This window comes from Thermobia domestica, chromosome 1 (genome assembly GCF_964235325.1).
Source record: "Thermobia domestica chromosome 1, izTheDome1.hap1.1, whole genome shotgun sequence".
NCBI classification, from domain to species: Eukaryota; Metazoa; Arthropoda; class Insecta; order Zygentoma; family Lepismatidae; genus Thermobia; species Thermobia domestica.
In genome coordinates, this window is record NC_137454.1 from 72035359 (window position 1) to 72053054 (window position 17696).

The 17696-nt window shown below is 35.0% G+C and overlaps 1 protein-coding gene across 11 annotated transcripts in view; it reads left to right on the forward strand.

The window, feature by feature from the left end:
- The first annotated feature begins 371 nt into the window (after positions 1–371).
- Positions 372–17696, forward strand: part of LOC145686039 (uncharacterized) — an 86348-nt gene continuing 69023 nt past the window's right edge. For 2 of the 11 annotated variants that reach the window (XM_081759064.1, XM_081759074.1), the window contains exons 1-3: positions 385–754; positions 786–1027; positions 13994–14126. The gene's annotated coding sequence lies outside the window, so the exon portion shown is untranslated. Of the gene's footprint in view, positions 1037–1243; positions 1589–1612; positions 1917–13993; positions 14127–17696 lie in introns of those variants that run through there. The other 9 variants (XR_014131533.1, XR_014131531.1, XM_081758960.1 and 6 more) reach the window with 9 other exon arrangements.

Sequence of the window (17696 nt, forward strand, 5' to 3'; positions counted from 1 at the left end):
ATAATAATAATAATAATAATAATAATAATAATAATAATAATAATAATAATAATAATAATAATAATAATAATAATCGGGTATCACTTCACAATGTAAAACTAAAACTTCCAACTAATGCAGGGGCGGATCCAGGACCAGCTTTTGGGGGGGGCGGTGGGTTGTCATACTGTTACTTTTAAGGGCTCCAAACTTTGGGATGGGTTTTTATTTACATATATAAAATAAGAAAGTTTCCTCTTCTGGGGGCCGATCGCCCCCCCCCCTGGACCCCCCCCGGAACTAATGTGAATTCAATATTCAAACTTGAATTAGTGCGTATATAAGTACTGGCCGTAGAAGTGTAGTAAGATTAAACCTAGTAGATTATTAGTTACTTGTGATATACTTTGAAGGTGATGTCGTTGGTGTTATAGTTGGTGTTGCTGCGTAAGGCACCAAATATATAAACTCTTTTTTTCGTTGCATCTGGGATATGCTTTTACATCACCTCTGCACTACGAGGAAATCACCTGTGTCTCTTCCAAATATATTACTTCCAGCTATATAGGCCTACAAATTGATATATGGCAAACTAAACATTAATCATTGCTACGAACGGGTTCAGGGATGTCCAAAAACAATTGAGTAAAAGAGTTTATTACCAGCCTGGTTCCGACCAATTCTTCTGTTCTGATAATGTTAAGAAACAATATTTTAGAAGACATTCTTTAAATTTAAAACCTCCCCATTGCTTGTAAGTGTCCGCTCGCCCTAAGTTCAGGGTAATTATAAATATGGATATCTAGGGCAAGCACATGACAACAAAATTAGACTCGTGTTTTGTTTTGGCGTTCTGTAAATACAACACAGGTCAGTCATTATTACGTTCACAGAAATTCTCGCGATTGTTTTTATGTGCAGAAGTCACATACAAAGCTAAGTTTTGGTATATGGTATCAAGATATTTACGTTCACTGAAACCATATTGGGAGTGCAGATTTAGAATAGTCATCATATACAAGTGAAGAGGAAAATGAAACCAGTCATTGTGAGTAAGGTATATTAAGAGATAAACTTTTCGATGCCCGCTCCAGTTATCCTTATACAGACACAAGAAATCATAATTTTAAGAAAATTGGTCCAACCTTTCCTAACCCTAAGCTAACCCGATTCTATTTATCCCTACCCTGCTTTATTATACTTTTTTTTTTTTTTTTTTTTTTTAAGCGGTCATACTTATCGATGCGCAGCGGAAGCATGTATTAAAAAAGTTTACTCTAATTAATTAGTAATACAACGTTGAAGACAGATTCAATTGGCTTTCATACAGGGCCGTCATTAGTGGTACCTTTTTCATATAAATTTCTTTTGACGGAAATAAATTTCTAAATATTTTAAATAGACCATCTTAGAATTGCCATTCTCTTGCGCATGTTTATAGAACTAACTTACGTACCGCACAAACGATAGGAACTGAGGAACTAAAGGCATAAGAGAGCACAGATGTTTAGGATTTTGGAGGAGTGAGTGTTGGAACTGTTGAAAAATTTTTGAAACGCAAAATACCTTCGATAATTACATATATGTTACGTGTTGAGATATGTATAATGTAAGAAATGGTTCTCATAGTGGGACTTATAAGGCAGTCGTTCAACTGTATTACTGTAGTGGTATTATTTAGTTTCTCCCAAATCACTTGGTAGTGACTCTGGGCTCACTTGCTAGTGATTACGGTTCGTTATTTCTAAATGATGAGTGTAAATGCAGTGTGGACATATGACATAAAAATTACAATGCATAAACATGAAACCAACCAGTACTAGGGGGCCACTAAAAAGCACGAATGCTTAACTAACAAATATAGGGCAGGAGCGCAGCAGAGGAGCCCGACCGGAAACGACAAAGGGCGTCCGTAGGCAGCACGTGCGTCAGCGATGGTGAGTATACGCATAAATGAGGTTTATTATGGCTCCGGAGCCGTCGATGGGGTGGGGGCAGGTACTAAGTGCCATCCCATTAAATACTGAATTTTCTTAGCAGGAAATGCGCTCTTATTGCCTTAGAAAGTGTTTATTAAGAGAAGAATTACATTAATGAGTGCAGGCTGACTCAGAGGTTTCATTATGAATACAGCGTATAAACGTATGGCATAAATACTACAGTGCATAAAATACGAACCAACTTAAAAAGCAGCTTGTCATAGGTGCCACTGAAAAGTACGAATGGTATCTAACAAAGTTAGGGCAGGGGAGTGCAAGGGGTCCTGTGCAGGATTTCTTCCATAGGGAGCAGGCGCGTGACCAACAGTGGGTATACCCATAAACTAGAATAGTGGAAAAACACATGCTTTGCGTTTACGATAGGTTTTTGTGGTAATTCCATAATCAATTTCTATACTTCCTTAGCATAGAACTTCACTTCATGTCTTCCTTATAGAGTACTACGAGGTAAAGAGCACACTTGGCATTTCGTATTTCTACTTTATTATATGAGTGAGAGATAAAATGCTGATATATAGTGATTAACTGTAAAATCAGGTACCGTAACATATATTTTTTTCCGTAGGTTTTACGAATTTATACTCTGTTGAAATATGATAGCATCTATTTAATCAGCATGTTTTGAAAATAAATTACTTAATGGTGAAAGAGTACAACTATTTGCCTATGAGTAGGCGTACTTAAAATAATTAACTATTGATACTAGACGTAGTTAAAGAACGGTTGGAAGAGAGAGTGTAATAACTGAGGTGTCCGAACTGTTCTATGTTCAGTTTGCCCTTAATTCCCCAAACGCCTCGATTCAATCATGCATCAGTTACACAAGCTGAGGCCATCACTGTGTAAATTTGTTGTTTTTTGATGGAAATTTTATCTTGAAGATTCAACAAACGTACTCTATCGATACTATAAGTTGAAAATGGCCCAGCACAAAAGATTGTATATCATGCAGATGATAAATCCGGGTACCACCAGATATTTAAAGTTATGTTTCTGAGTCAAAAATGTCTGTAAATGGATTTCTGTATTTTATTGGCTAGGTCCATTAAATGCATACTGAGTTCAATATGAGTGAGAACACGGATTCACAATAAATGCAATTATTTAATTGTTAGCTCTTCACTTTTAGCAAATACGCTTCGACTCAGAAGGGTAATTGCGAATCGCGACACACTGGGAATTGTAGGGTCCAGAGTGAGCGGAGACTAGTAGTACTAAGGTAGAGAGTGGAAGGGCACACGCTTAGGTTGAAATCTATACATTTTACAAGTAAGAAGCAGTAAGACTACACAAGTTACCATATTCTGATCCTTTTACTGTTTCTTCGCATAAATTGTTTCGTGATGTTTTAAAAATTCGGTTGGCGCTTAGTATCTCTCTCAAATCCATCGACGGCTCCAGAGCCGGTACTGTGACTTCCAGTGAGCCGTTGTAAACAACCTCGTTTATGCGTATACTCACCATCGCCGACGCACCTGTTCGTTACGGAAATATTAATGCTCAAATCTACATATGGTTACAGCCATTGCCTTAATAATAAACAGCAATAAACGTTCATGTTCAACATTATCCTATCCATTTTTAAATAATTAAACATGTTAAAGGTAAAACAATCTTAACCTCATATATTTACTAATACTATGGGGCGCATCTTAAATTAGTAAAATAATAAAGCTTACATGTGGACCCGTGCTCCTCTTCATTGTAGATTATGTTAGACTTGTCTGGCAGTTATGTTCGCAACTATTTGTTACTTCTTGCAGCTGAAAGTCCTATAATACCACTATTGACTGTTTATGGAAGTCCTATAAAGAAAATGAAGCCCGAATTTCCTGTCTACACTAGATTTGTAAAGTACTTATTACGCTTTTAATATGTCGTTTGCGATTATTATCTGTCCATTAACACACCAATAAAGAACTACTATTTCTTGTAACGGTTTTATTAACAGTGAATATAGTATACCAGTGTGTAATGTGTCAAGTAAAAGTTAACATCAAGAAATAGCAGGTCTTTATTCGTGTGTTGTCTCACGGATAATACTTGCAAACGAATTGAAATAAGTGCTTTATAAATCTAGTGTAACCCGTTTGGGATTAATTTTCTTTACTGGACTTATATAAGCAGTCAATGGTGATATTATAGGGGTTCCAGCGTGCAAGAAGAAGCAAATGGTTGCGAATGTTACTCCCGAGCGAGTCGAAATATTAACATAAATTAAACCGATGAGTGACCACAGATGCAAGGATAAGCATTATTATTTTACTAACAATTTTAACCTATTAATTAAAAACACAAGTGTGCACTGGACCGAAGGCTGATTTCAACAGCTAGTTTCATTAAACCTGATTCATCAAAAATCCATTACCATTTTCATATTTTATCCCAATACTTAGGTTACATTAAACAATCATAGAACTGTAATGTATTTCTATTCCAGTGTAATTGTAGATTAGCTATATTTATAACACTTTTATGTTCCCTGAAAACAGCTGTTATAAATAAGCATCTGCAATATTTCAAAGCCTATTTAAACTTCATCTTCTGGGAGCAACAAATCAAAAATATTTACATGTTTGTATTTTTTTCTTCCGTATTCGAATTCATTGATAATCCTTGGAAATGCATATATAATGTCAAATTTTAGCATAAATTTTGTCACGTAATTTTGCTGAACACGCATATAGCTGGTTCTGTCGATTTATAATAGCAGTTCCTTGCGATGTTTTCTAACGCCATGTAGAACTACATCGTGAAAAATCCATATACTGCTGTTACTACTAGTAATAGTTCCCTACAAGTCTTCGTCCTGGTGTACACTATAGGCTAAGATCATACTTAGTTAAAAGCTCTAATTGTTTATATTTAAGAAATCTTTAAGAAAATTTTCTAATATTTCAAGTTGGGAGTAAAAATTTAGACAGTGTTTCTCTCTCTCTCTCTCTCTCTCTCTCTCTCTCTCTCTCTGTGTGTGTGTGTGTGTGTGTGTGTGTGAAGTGCAGGGAACATACATCGAGTTCGTAGAGAACAAATATCCCATTCCAATATTTAAAACTTAACAAGAAGTCGAAAACAAACTTTTGTGAATTTATCAATTATTTGAAAATCAGAAAATTCCACTATTTCTTCACATATAGGCCTGCCTATGTAATAAAATAACTACATAAATGTTCCATACAGTGTTGGCAAAAACCATGGTTTTTATTGAAAAAAACAAAAAACCCGTTTTTTTGGTTTAAACCAGATTTTTTTTGGATTAACTCTTTTTTTTTTTTTTTTGGTTTAAATAAGTTGCTCTATGTATTTGTATCACATATGGACAGAAATAAGTTTGTTTCGCCGTGGTGTTATTATGCAGCAATCGGGTTATGCAGGAAGAGGTCACATAAGCTTAAAGCGGAATCCAAACCGCTTCTCGGCTTACATCCGAGAGAAATTGTCCTCCATTTGAACTCGAAACCGGGACTAATTGGCCACAAATGCGATATGTCTGCCGACTCACTCACGAAGGACTCCTGATAAAAAAATAAGTTTTACCGATCCTTACATACTTGTTAATATAGCTGTCAAGAGTCATTTCAGAAGGACAAAAAGATAAGTGAAACCATTATACAGAATTATATGGACAATTTCAAAGTAGTGCAGAGTACAGAAGAACTATTTGAATCCAAGTTAGTTCACTACGACTATTATTAGTCAAGTTAAAGAAACACGACGACTTAATTTGCATATCAGTAAGAAAAGTGAATAAAGATAAGAATTGTTTGAGTCCGCTTTGGCTCTGACCCATTTATACATAAATAGATACCAAAGATACTTCTGATTTTAATAAATGCCTCTCGTGGGGTTTCTATGACCCCCCCCCAAAAAAAAACAAGTACGGCATTTCGATGTATTTTATCAATAGTAAACATTATTAAAATGAAATAATATTTAGAGTTTTTCTTTGATGGTCGCCTATTTCGATAAAAATATCACATGCACTTACTACTACTAAATACATGTTAATTAGGTGTTCAGCAGAGCTGAATCGTTATTGGTGTAGTAAATAAAAAATAATAAACTTTTCAGCACCCACGGTGTTGAGACCATAGGTCAGGGAGTTGAGATTAGTTAACACGGAGTTGAAAATTGCTGTGGAGTTGAGAAACGTGATAAATCTTGGTGATAAGTTTTGGTTTATAAGTGATTAAGCTTATAATTTACATAAAAATTGAAATAATTTTCCAATAGTTTTTGTAAGTTAGAATTATTCCCTTATGTTGAATAAAATTCTAACAAACTAGATGACACGTAATTTGTTATAAAAAATACTCCAGAAAATACTGCAAACATATGAAAATATATCTAATGAAGGTTCCAAAATTGAGTATATATATATGTGTGACGTAAATAAGAAAAAAAGAAATACGCATACACTTATCGAATATTGAAAAATTATTACGCTTTCAATATGTTGACTATCATATGGAGAGGACAAACTTTTCACATAAGGTTACGAAACAGACGAAGTAGTCACTAAACCTGTCTATTGTCTACTTCATCTGTTTTCTGAGCTTATGTAAACCGTCAGTCTTCTCTGTGTAATCAAGTCAACACGTCGAAAGTGCAATACTTTTTCAACATTTGGTGAATGTATTTGTATATTTGGTATATATACAAGGTGTTTCAAAACAATACACACATCGTTTGGGAGCTGATTCCTGGCACCAAGATAAGACGAAAAGTATAGACAACTGGGTGCACAAATGCTTCCTTTCGGAGTTATAGGCTGCCGAGAACATTAAAAAAAATGAACTTTAAAGGTCCATAGCTCCAAAACTATGAGACCTGCCGTAGTCGGGTTACGACTTCACTTAGGAACTAATATGTGCACTATTCAAAAATATGTTTCAGAATCCTGAGGTACTCACGAAGCAATTTTTATAGAGGGAGTGTGGCTACGGGCGTATAATCTGAAGTACTCACCAACTACTTCTATAAAAGTTGTTGTGGAAGTACCGCAAGATTCTGAAACATGGATATTTGGATAGCGCACATACTAATTCCTAAGTGAAGTCTGACCCGACTACGGTAGGTCCCATAGTTTTGGAGCTATGGACCTTTAAAGTTCATTTTTTTTTTCATGTTTTCGGCAGCCTATAACTGCGAAAGGAAGCATTGTGCACCCAGATTGGTCTATACTGTTTATCTTATCTTGGTGTTAGGAATCACCTCTCAAACGTTGTCGGCATTGTTTTGAAACGCCCTGTATAATGTACACTAAATGACAGTGTAAGGGACTCATCATTTCTGTCTTCTTTGGATAATTCGATGTTCTTTGTTAAGTAGCCCTCATTTTCCACTCCAATGAAGGAAATGTCTTGAGGAAACAGGGAAGGGCTGTTCTAGTCTACACAGAATGACAACTGCCAACGCTTTTTAAACATCAGGTTTAGTAGGCCAGGAGAAATTCCTCCCGATCCGCGTCATAAAATTGACTGTCCGTATATTGCCCTCAGACTCTTCGACAATCCCTGAAAAGAAAACAATTAATTGATCATAAGATTGAGGCGTCAATAGGTTAAAAACAGATACCATCCATCTTGACTGAAGTTTTACCTCCGGCTACCTGACAGCCCCAAATCTGAACTTCCGCGAAACACTCCTTAAATGGGCTAGGACCCACCAGCCGGCCTTTGAGTGTGAATGACACGTGGTCAGCGTGTCGGCTCCTACGACCGTTGCGATGGTCTGCGCGATCAGGTTTCAGTACATCTCTACTCAAATCAGTTTTTCAATTGCCTCACTGTGCGAAGTAAACACCATTAATTTTTGAGCTTCCACCGGGAAACAAACCCAGAACCACGCACGAAAGGCGAGCATACTAGTCACTAGACCATAAACGAGCTTTATTTCTATCAATATGTTGAAAGAACAAATATTTGGAAGAGCATGAGCATAACAAACACTATAGGATTATCAACTCCGTGAACTTGTCTCAACACCGTGGATTCCTTGGTTTTCAGATGGACATGGAGTTGAGAAAATTGAATATAATTTATCTTTACCGGCTCACTTTTTGACCAGTACATGTGAGTAGTTGTGTACGAATTTTCTAAGTTAAGGCGTAGGTTCCTCAAGGGAAAGAAGGTATATACCATACAAATACATTCAGTAATAAATACCATGGTGTTGAGTATCAATTAATATACGCACCTGCTTTCCACACACAAAAATATTTTTCCTATAGCTTTTAACACATGCACACAACTTTTTCTGTTCTTCAGTTAAACATGTCTGCCTTGTCTTGTGGGTATTGCCAATGTGGACGACCATGCTATCTGTTGAGAGCAATGACATTTTTTTCTCATGCCATGGAGTTGAGACGAAATAGAGGTAACAGAAACGAAGCATAGTCAAGCTTTCGAAAATAATCGTTATAAAGGTTTACTTTCCACAAAACCGAAATATTGAAGTGTTCTCTTCCATTTAATTACCATTAAATGATGTTTGATTTGATACTTCAGTTGTAATTTATTGATTAAAATCAGTCAACTGTAGTCTGTGACAGCCCACGGTGTTGAGAAATTGGGTAATAATTAATTTTTTACGTATATTTCGTGTTATATTTGCAAACTGTTGTACATGGCATACCTACTTTGTGACGGTTACTACCAAACAAAATAAAAATGAAATGATTCTTTCTAGTAGTAGTTTGAAGAAATGCCCGTGACAGAAAATTTCCCTTTTTCGTGGAATCACCTATATATATATATAAAGATGCTTTTGTAGTATAATCTCTTTGAGTAATGAATGGGGAATTTAGATCTAAATATAATAAGAATAATATACGAGAGTGAATCGTGATAACCCACAAGTGTGTGTTCATCGAGATTTTACGAACACTTACAATTTTACGAACATGTTTCGTTTTTTGGTTTAAACCATTTTTTTTTTTTTAAATAAAAACAGCTGGTTTAAACCAGCCAACCCTGATTCCATATGAAGATTATTTTTGTAACAGAAAATAAGAAGAAATGCTTTGATTTTATTGTGTTTCGTAAATCATAATTTCAATATTGGAATTTTGTATAATCAACATCTTAGAGCAGATATTTGTATTATAAAACTACCATTATTATGTATAAAAATGTATTGGAAATAATGACGATTCGATAGAACAAGTACATACATATATAAAAAAAGAAATATGTTTTTTATTTTGTAAATTAAAATGAAATTACTTGTTGCTTTTAGAACGCAGCGCTAATAATACAGCTTTTTACGTTTCTTTTATTATTTTATTGGAAGAACAACTACACAAATCAGCTTCTTTATTAGTTATATTTCACTTTCTCTTCTGAATGAATATATGAATAAATAAATGTTTATTTCCAGAAAATGGTCAGTATTTGTTTTCATGAGTTACTTAAACTCGAATTTTGGATAGTAAAAAATGTACAGTAGGCACTTTATATTATATCTACTTATTTATAAATGTATGCAGTATGTAAATCTAGAAAAGTAGTAAAGCTATGAGAAAATTTCGTCTTACGCGTATTAAACTGACGAAATATAATTTTGTGAGATAAAGGTGGATTCTGAGGGAAGAACGCATTGAAGTTTTTGAAACATTTTTGAAGAAGTGAAGAATCCTTAGATTTTCACTTCATGAAACTTTTTAAGACACTATTTATTACCAATAAATTTTACGGTTAACCAACGATGTACGAATAAGTGAAGTATGTTTTTATGAATCGGAAAATATTCATCACTTTCAATAAATTTAAATTTTAAATAATAGAATGGAATATTTGTACTCTACGAACTCGATGTATGTTCTCGGCACTATATATATATATATAGTGAGAGAGAGAGTTCAATTGAGTTGATTTTAACGACCCTTTCAGCAGCGAGGCTATATGAGACGGGACCAACTGATTAACGTGGAATCCGAACTACATGAGCTCCCGCCGGGAATCGAAGCAGGTCTTTCATGCCAAAGACGCATATGCTAACCGCTTAGCAATGAAGGAGCTCGCAGACGGAGAGAGAGAGAAACACTATGTAAATTTTTACTTCCCAACTTGAAATATTAGAAAATTTTCCGGTTCCCGAAAGCTAATTGGAAAATTATAATTTGTTGCTGACTAACTTTCCTCTACAGAAATTCAATTTTGTAGCTGAATGTGCAGTTAAATATAGTGGAAAATTTTCCACCTACCATCACTATATATAATATCCAAAATTGCCCGGCTTATGAAAAGTTTTTTCCACTTGTTTCTACATCGTAATGAAAATTTTCCGATCTATGAATATTCCTTTCACATATTTCTACAGAGCAGTACAACTTTCTGATTCACAAAAAGTTGTTTTACTTTTTACTTCAAAATGATGAAAATTTTCCGACTCATAAAAAGTTCTTCAATTTTTCCATATAAGACAGAAAATATTTCGATTCATGAAAAATTGTTTAACTTGTTCCTACATAGTACTGAAAATTGCCTGAACCATGAAAATTTTCAGATTCTTTAAACGATCTTTCACTTTTTAACATTTCTATACATGAATTCAATAAATTTTATGATTACTGAGGAATTGTTACTTGATTACTGATATTTTTTAGAACGGAAAATCTTCCGGAAAAATGTAGCGAAAAATTTTCCGAAATGGAAAATTTTCCACCTCCCATCAATACCTGCACCTCCAAGACAACTTTTAGGAGGTTGGTATGTAGTCAAGTCATAGGCTTTTATGAGTTGTTTTCTGCGGTTTATACCGAAGTTCAATAGTCTTTATAATTTAAATGACTTTTTTGGATCCACGAAAAGTTGTGTGACACTACTGGGACCACTCGAGCTAGCCAGCCGGATAGATGGGATGGATAATGACAATAATAATAATAACTCAAATTGTGAAGTTGATTATGTAGTAATTATATGAAAAAGCATGAGTAGTGCAGCAAAACATGCCTTTAGCGAATCGAACGGGACTCACGCAAGTTTCCGTTAAAGAAAAATTAAACATGTATGTGCAACAATGCAGATATTAAAATGGAATAAAGCGTTCCTTATTCAATTACGGTATTTATTTATGCAACGAATGAATTCACGTATAAGTTACAATGAACAAAAAAAATAACAATTGACTGTCTCAAATATTCTGCAAATGTGTGTTGCCTCAGGCAAAGACAAAAAAATAGATGCTCTGCCCTTTCTCGTAGTCTTTCCTGTACTTTGGCTCCCGAGTATGTAATCCATTGTGCATATTATATTATTCTCTCCATGTTTCATGTCTCTAGACCCGTTAAGGAATGAGTCACTAATATTTAAAATTCTAAAAATTGCATTTTGTTCTAAAAGTTCCGCGGTATCTAGGGCCTTGCATGGCAGAACATGCTTGATTGACTAAAAGCTTAACCCTAGATTAGGCGCGTGGGTGACAGGTGTCGCCTAGTGATTTTTGTCTCAAACTTGCAACACTGTGTGTTGGTGTTGGGGCTCGTGCCTTTCAGTAGCTGACGGTTAATCGTTGGTGTTTCTTTTGGCGACACTTCTGTTTCCTGTCTACAGTTGTAAGAAATAAATTATCTCTGAAGCAGCGTGTTTGTGTGACAATTGTCAAAATGATGGAATACAGAGACGACTTAAGTTAAGAATGTTGTTCAGCGATGGCTTGAGTAGAAAGAATTGGAGTCGGAGGTGTGTTCTGATGAAGGTGATTATGGTACTGATCACGTGAGTCCAAGTGACCAAAACACTGAATGGGAACAAGATGGTCCTTGGTAATATTTTTAGATCTTCTAAATATGTGTGCAATTAACGCGCTTTGCATCCTGAAATTCAATACCAGTTTACCTCAATTTTCACGAAGGAGGTTTTTTAAATTACGGTGACTCCGATTGTTGCTTGGTGTTGAGGGAAAGGGAATTGTCGATCTTGAGAAGCCATCAAACTCCAGAGGATGTTGACGTGCCTGTGGAAGAGATAGAGACAAAACTACAAGGAAGTGGTGCTTAAAATGTAAAAGATGGATGTAGGAAGAACATCTCAAAGATATTTGTGTAACATACTTGGAATCATTCTGCTAGTCATGATAAAAGTCCGTTATATCCAGTATAACACTATGTACAACCAAAACCTTAACTTGTAATTAACATTTTATCAAATAAATGAAAGAATCGTCCTTTAAAGATGATTTTACGTATTCTAGGTACATTTTAATAGTGCACCTAATTGTGCAACACAAACGTATGCGCTTAACGCAGAGTTAATTTGTATAGAAGGCAACAAAGAAAGACGCAGACGGCATAGTATGTATATACCAGGTCTTTCACAAGGTATCTACAAAATTTAACGCTGCATTCCGGACCTTGAAATTTTCCGTTAAAGGCTTATTTTGATTTCCGTTGTCCTCATACTACAATTTTCGTTTAATTTAACACGTTTTTCACCCCTAAATTCATGAAACGGTGAAATATTTCTGTTTAAGATAAATTTCCATTTAATAAGGGGTCCGTTGAAGGCAATTTTTACTGGAGTATAGTTCTATCTTACCTAGCCTATCTTCATTTCCAATAGTTCATATACTTTGTCGTTCGTGTATAATACAACAAAATGGTACACATTTCTGACAGTTAAAGGATGAAGACACAATATTAGTAGATACATCTATTAAGTTTCAACTGATCACGACTTCATGTACGATATCTGGTTGCGTTTGTATCGGAATGGAGTTGACTTTTGAGGTGGAGAGGAAGAGAGTGCCGGGGGAGAAGTGTTGACTATAATGGCATTAAGTACGCGATGAAACTTAATATCTTGACTGGTTGTGTATGTAACATAACTCCTGAAATCATTAATCATAGATAAATCCAGATTCAGAATTTCAGAAGCGTTTCAAGGATGTTTATCAGTGTTAGGAATATTCTTGAATACTTATTACGAGGGCTGTCTCAAAAGTCGCAGACGTTTTGACCTACCGAGGCAGTGGGCAGGGCTAGAGTCACCATCTTGGTGTCAGAACATTGCCACACTCAGTACGCATCCAGCTGTGGTAGCGTGAGGACTGTGGCGGTCTTACTGAGCTTTCTGTGACGTGTTACTATGTACGCTGCAGTAGAGAATTCCGCCTGTTCTGGAGGTGCGTTCTGTGATTAGCTTTTTGTTGACAAAAAAACAAAAGCCAATTGAAAACCATCGCCAACTGCGTGAAGTGTACGGACATGGAATAATGAGTGAAGGCTGAGTGAGGCAATGGTGCATTGATTTTAAAAATGGCCGTTCCAGTGTTCACGATGAAGACTGCGGTGGTAGGCCTAGCCTTGTATCTGATGAACTGGTGAGGCAAATCGACGACAACATTCATGCAAATCGTCATTTCACGATTACGGAACTTGCTGAATATTTTCCTCAAATTTCACGGAGTTTGGTGCATGAAATTCTGGTGGAAAAGCTTGCTTACCACAAATCGCAGGTGGAGATTTCTACCGCAACGGTATTGAAAAACTTGTGCCACGGTATGATAAGTGCCTTAATTTGCATGACGATTATGTGGAAAAATGGCTTAAGAGTGTATGTAATACAATTCAAATGAATATAATTCATTTGTACAGTATATAGTACAATTCGGTGTGTTCATTCTGGTACTTTTTTAATTATTATTATTATTATTTCGAAACGTCTGTTACTTTCTGGACAGTCTTTGTATTTATTTGACCGTCGTTTTAGGCTTTAAATTTAGTGCCCAAATTAGGTAAATTTCAACATGAAAGTTGGAAAGAAGGAAGAAGAATTCAGGCTGTTTCAGCTGTTCGCTTACAAATGTTCAGTAGGCTCTCCAAATTGTACACATTAGTTTGTACTTTAATATTCGATAGCATTAGCTTTTAACTCTTTAATTTTGTTCTTTACGTGTTTAGTAATTCTCTCTCCCCGGATATGCGAATGGAAAATTTATTTTATTACGGGAAATTCCATGAATCAAATTTGATTTCTAGTTCTTGACAGTTCTTTTCCTTTCTTCCGTGATAGGTTATCCAGGGCCGGTGGTGTGGTTCTATATTACATCTGTCGTGGAGATGAGATAGTGTGGTGGGGAAAAACATGTACTGTGAGGAATGATCTAGTATGATGGCCTGTGACACTCCCAGTGCCTATGTTAATGGTAAGTCTCATCCTTCATAAATCGCGGTGTTGCATAAAGACGCAAAACACAAAAACTATATTAAAAAGAAAATCTTCCGGAATAGAGTTGTGAGTCTCAACTCTACCCAGGAAGTTTAATACCTTTGTTCCTCACATCCACTGTTCTGGGACACTCAATAGTACCAACAACCTGTTAAGAGCCTCCCATACTAAAAATAATACAAAATTTATCATTTTTCTTTTGCTTGTTTTTCATAAGTGAAAGGAGATAATGAAATGCAACTTACCACAATCATAGATAATGTTATTCTACAATAGAAAATATTCTACAATAAAAAATATATATTCTACAAAGAATTTTCATTGTTGCCAGAATAACAATTCCCCCAAAATCTAAGTTAAGGCAGCGACTAGAGGAACGTACTCAACTGCATTTGTGTACGTATCATGTTCTTTTGGTATCCTGTGAACTACTTTTTAAATAATAGTTGCATTTAATTTGTAATAAACAAAATGGTTTTAACATACAGTTATTAAAATTAAATAATGATGTATTTTAAAAGTAGTTCACAGGACACCAAAACCTCGTGACACGTAATCAAATGCAGTTGAGTTCGTTCCTCTAGTCGCTGGCTTAACTTAGATTTTGGGGAAGTTGTTATTCGGACAACACTGTAATTTCTATGGATGGAACACTGAGAATTTTTCAGATCCATATTTTCTGTTGTAGAATAACATTATCTATGGTTGTGGTAAGTTGCAATCATTCATTGGTTTCATTATCTCCTTTCACTTATAAATAAACAAGCAAAAGAAAAATGGTAAATTTTGTATTATTTTTAGTAAGTCAGGCTCTTAAAGCATAATAGTACCCTTTATATTGTATTAATATAAAAATTGGTCACTGCCTCTCTGAGAAGTGGCGGTTTTTCGAAAATACAGTTTTGCGATAATACTTTGTGCAAAATTATTCGAACAAACGATAAGGTTACTGCTCGTGGTCCTGGACTCGACTCTCCGCTAGGGTTGCTTGCCTTTGATACCTATTCGACTAGTGGTTCAGGTTCCACTTTAAGGAATACTACTCTCTCATATAGTCTCGATGCTGAAAAGGTACATTAAAAGCTTAGCCAATCAATCAAATAATGACGTGGAACTTTACAAAACTACTTGTCTCCAAATCCCATACGGATAATAAAATTCAGGTCTTTAAATTAGGAGGGACATGTTGTTGAGGTATGCGTAGATACATGTAGTTCTGGTTGGGAAACCTGTGGAAGAGGGGTCTTCAGTTACGTGAAGAAGAAGGGATAGCAATATAAAACAAAATCTTCAGATGGGTAATAATAGATTGACGGAATCGCCTTGCTAAAAGATGAGATCTAATTACTAGTTATTGTTTATGCGTTGATGGACTTTCGGATTATCTTTGTTATAGACATAGCTATTAATAATTGTGTTCTAATTATTTAGTGTACTTGTCTAATGTTTAATGTGTGTTTCTTTCTCATGTACGAGTTGAGTTTCGAGGCCGCGGTGATCCCTGATTTGATCGCATCTCCCGCCAAGTGTGTTTTGTGATGAACAAATAACATTTGCTTGGGTTTTCTTGGAGTTCTCCCGTTTCCTTCCACTTTCTTCATTCCACTATTACATCCATTTCATCATCACACTCTTCCTTAGCCTCAATACATAAACGTGGGACGTTAAACTTTTAAAAAAATGATTGCAGGAAAAGTAACACTAGTCTCTGTCTCAGTTAATTTAAGAATAGGTACAACTATTATTTAACTATTGTATACTAAAATACACTGCCCTTTTTAGGCAATACGCAATGGTACATAGTACGCGCACCCTGTGAGAAGATATTTTAAATGCGATTCTTCTAGCCATTTTTAATTATTATATTTGCAAAATGAACTCTTCAATTTAAGTGGATTTGGAGATTGAAACAAGTGAATATTATATCAATAGAAGATAGCACCTATTAATTTCTTCATTTTGCCTTTAAATTTTCACGCTTGCCTCAGCAGCCAATCAGAACACGTAGAATAACTTATTCGTAGTAGGTATCGAAGTACTGGCACCTCGTTTCCCAGAAGAAAGTTACTGCTTAAATGTGATACTGATATCTAATTGCCACACGGGATGTTACATTCATCTAGTCCTACAGTCTAGCAAATTAAAATATGAGTCAATAGGATTTTAAAATTCTGATAAGAAATGTAGTTTGGGCATCATTTTGCTGTATGAAAATTTCATTTACGTATCGAAATTGGGTATATTTTAGTTTCTGATATCGATGTCTATCAAATCAATATTGGTATTTTAGTTATATACTATTCTATAATGGTTATTGCGTGCTTCTACTGCGTTTATTAACTACTGGTGTATTATTACAAAAACTACTACTTCTAAGTAGGAACCGTCGTAATTCTAGTATTAAGAAATATGAATTCTTTTAATTTTATTATTTGAACAAATATTTCTGATGAGCGTGTATTTGAATGTATCTTGTAAATCGCTTTTAGTTAGTATATTGTTTCATTCTGTTAATCATCGTATAAAACCAAAATACATCTTGAAATTACAGCAGTCCTTAATCTCTAAATTTGTGAAATGTGTTTGAAAATATTTGTAAAATCGTTAATGGTTCGTAAAAGTTACGGTAATTTCATTTGCCTTGTTTAAGTTTCACTTGTCTGTGGTAAGATGACTTTTTGTGCTTGTGATAAGAATTAAAGATAAGGAAGATTTATATAGTAGCTTAATTGTGAAAATTGAAAGTTTTTCTCCACTCATTTAATAAATGTTTTAATAGATCTGAAATTGAAGGAACTTCATCTTTTGAATCTGTGTGTACTCTTTTATTGGCTTCTAATACTTTGCTTTGTTATGTCTGTATTAATACCGTTGCATTCACACGTGACCTCGTAGACCCGTGATTTAATTTTTTTTTCTCCATAAAATAATTTTTGTAATCTGTGACATATACTGCAGTGTGTATAAATGACTTTATACTCTGTTGGAAAATAGAATTCAGAATTTTCGTTTCCCATTGGGTTAATTTTTCGAATAGATGGATACTTTACTGGTCCCAGATCAACTTTTTAAAAGGCTTTTTTTCTTTAATTCATTTATTTTCGTAGTGTTGACTTAGTGTTCATTTAATTTCGCTACATTGAATATGTGATCTATTTCTGCATTTAAATCTGCTTCCAACGTACAATAACTAGGCAGGCTCGAAACCAGCTACAGAGGTTTGGGGGCGGGGGATCAAGTCATTAAAAAATCCCTTACAGATATCTAAATTCTGTTTTTTGTATTAATAATAGCATTTTGTGTTGATGTCTGGAGGGGCTACGAAAAGTTTAGGGGGGGAAGGCCCCTCTAGCCCCCTCTGGTTGCGGGCCTGTATCCAGGCTGTTGGAATTTCCCGAGCCCAAAAATACTTTTTTTTTTTTTTTTTTTTTTTTTTTTGAAGGGGTGAGAGTAAGGACGGCGAAAGTATAGTTCTTATGAAAGATCCACAGTAAAACTCCAATTAATCGCATTATAATTACTTTCTTCAATCGTGTTTCTCCGTACA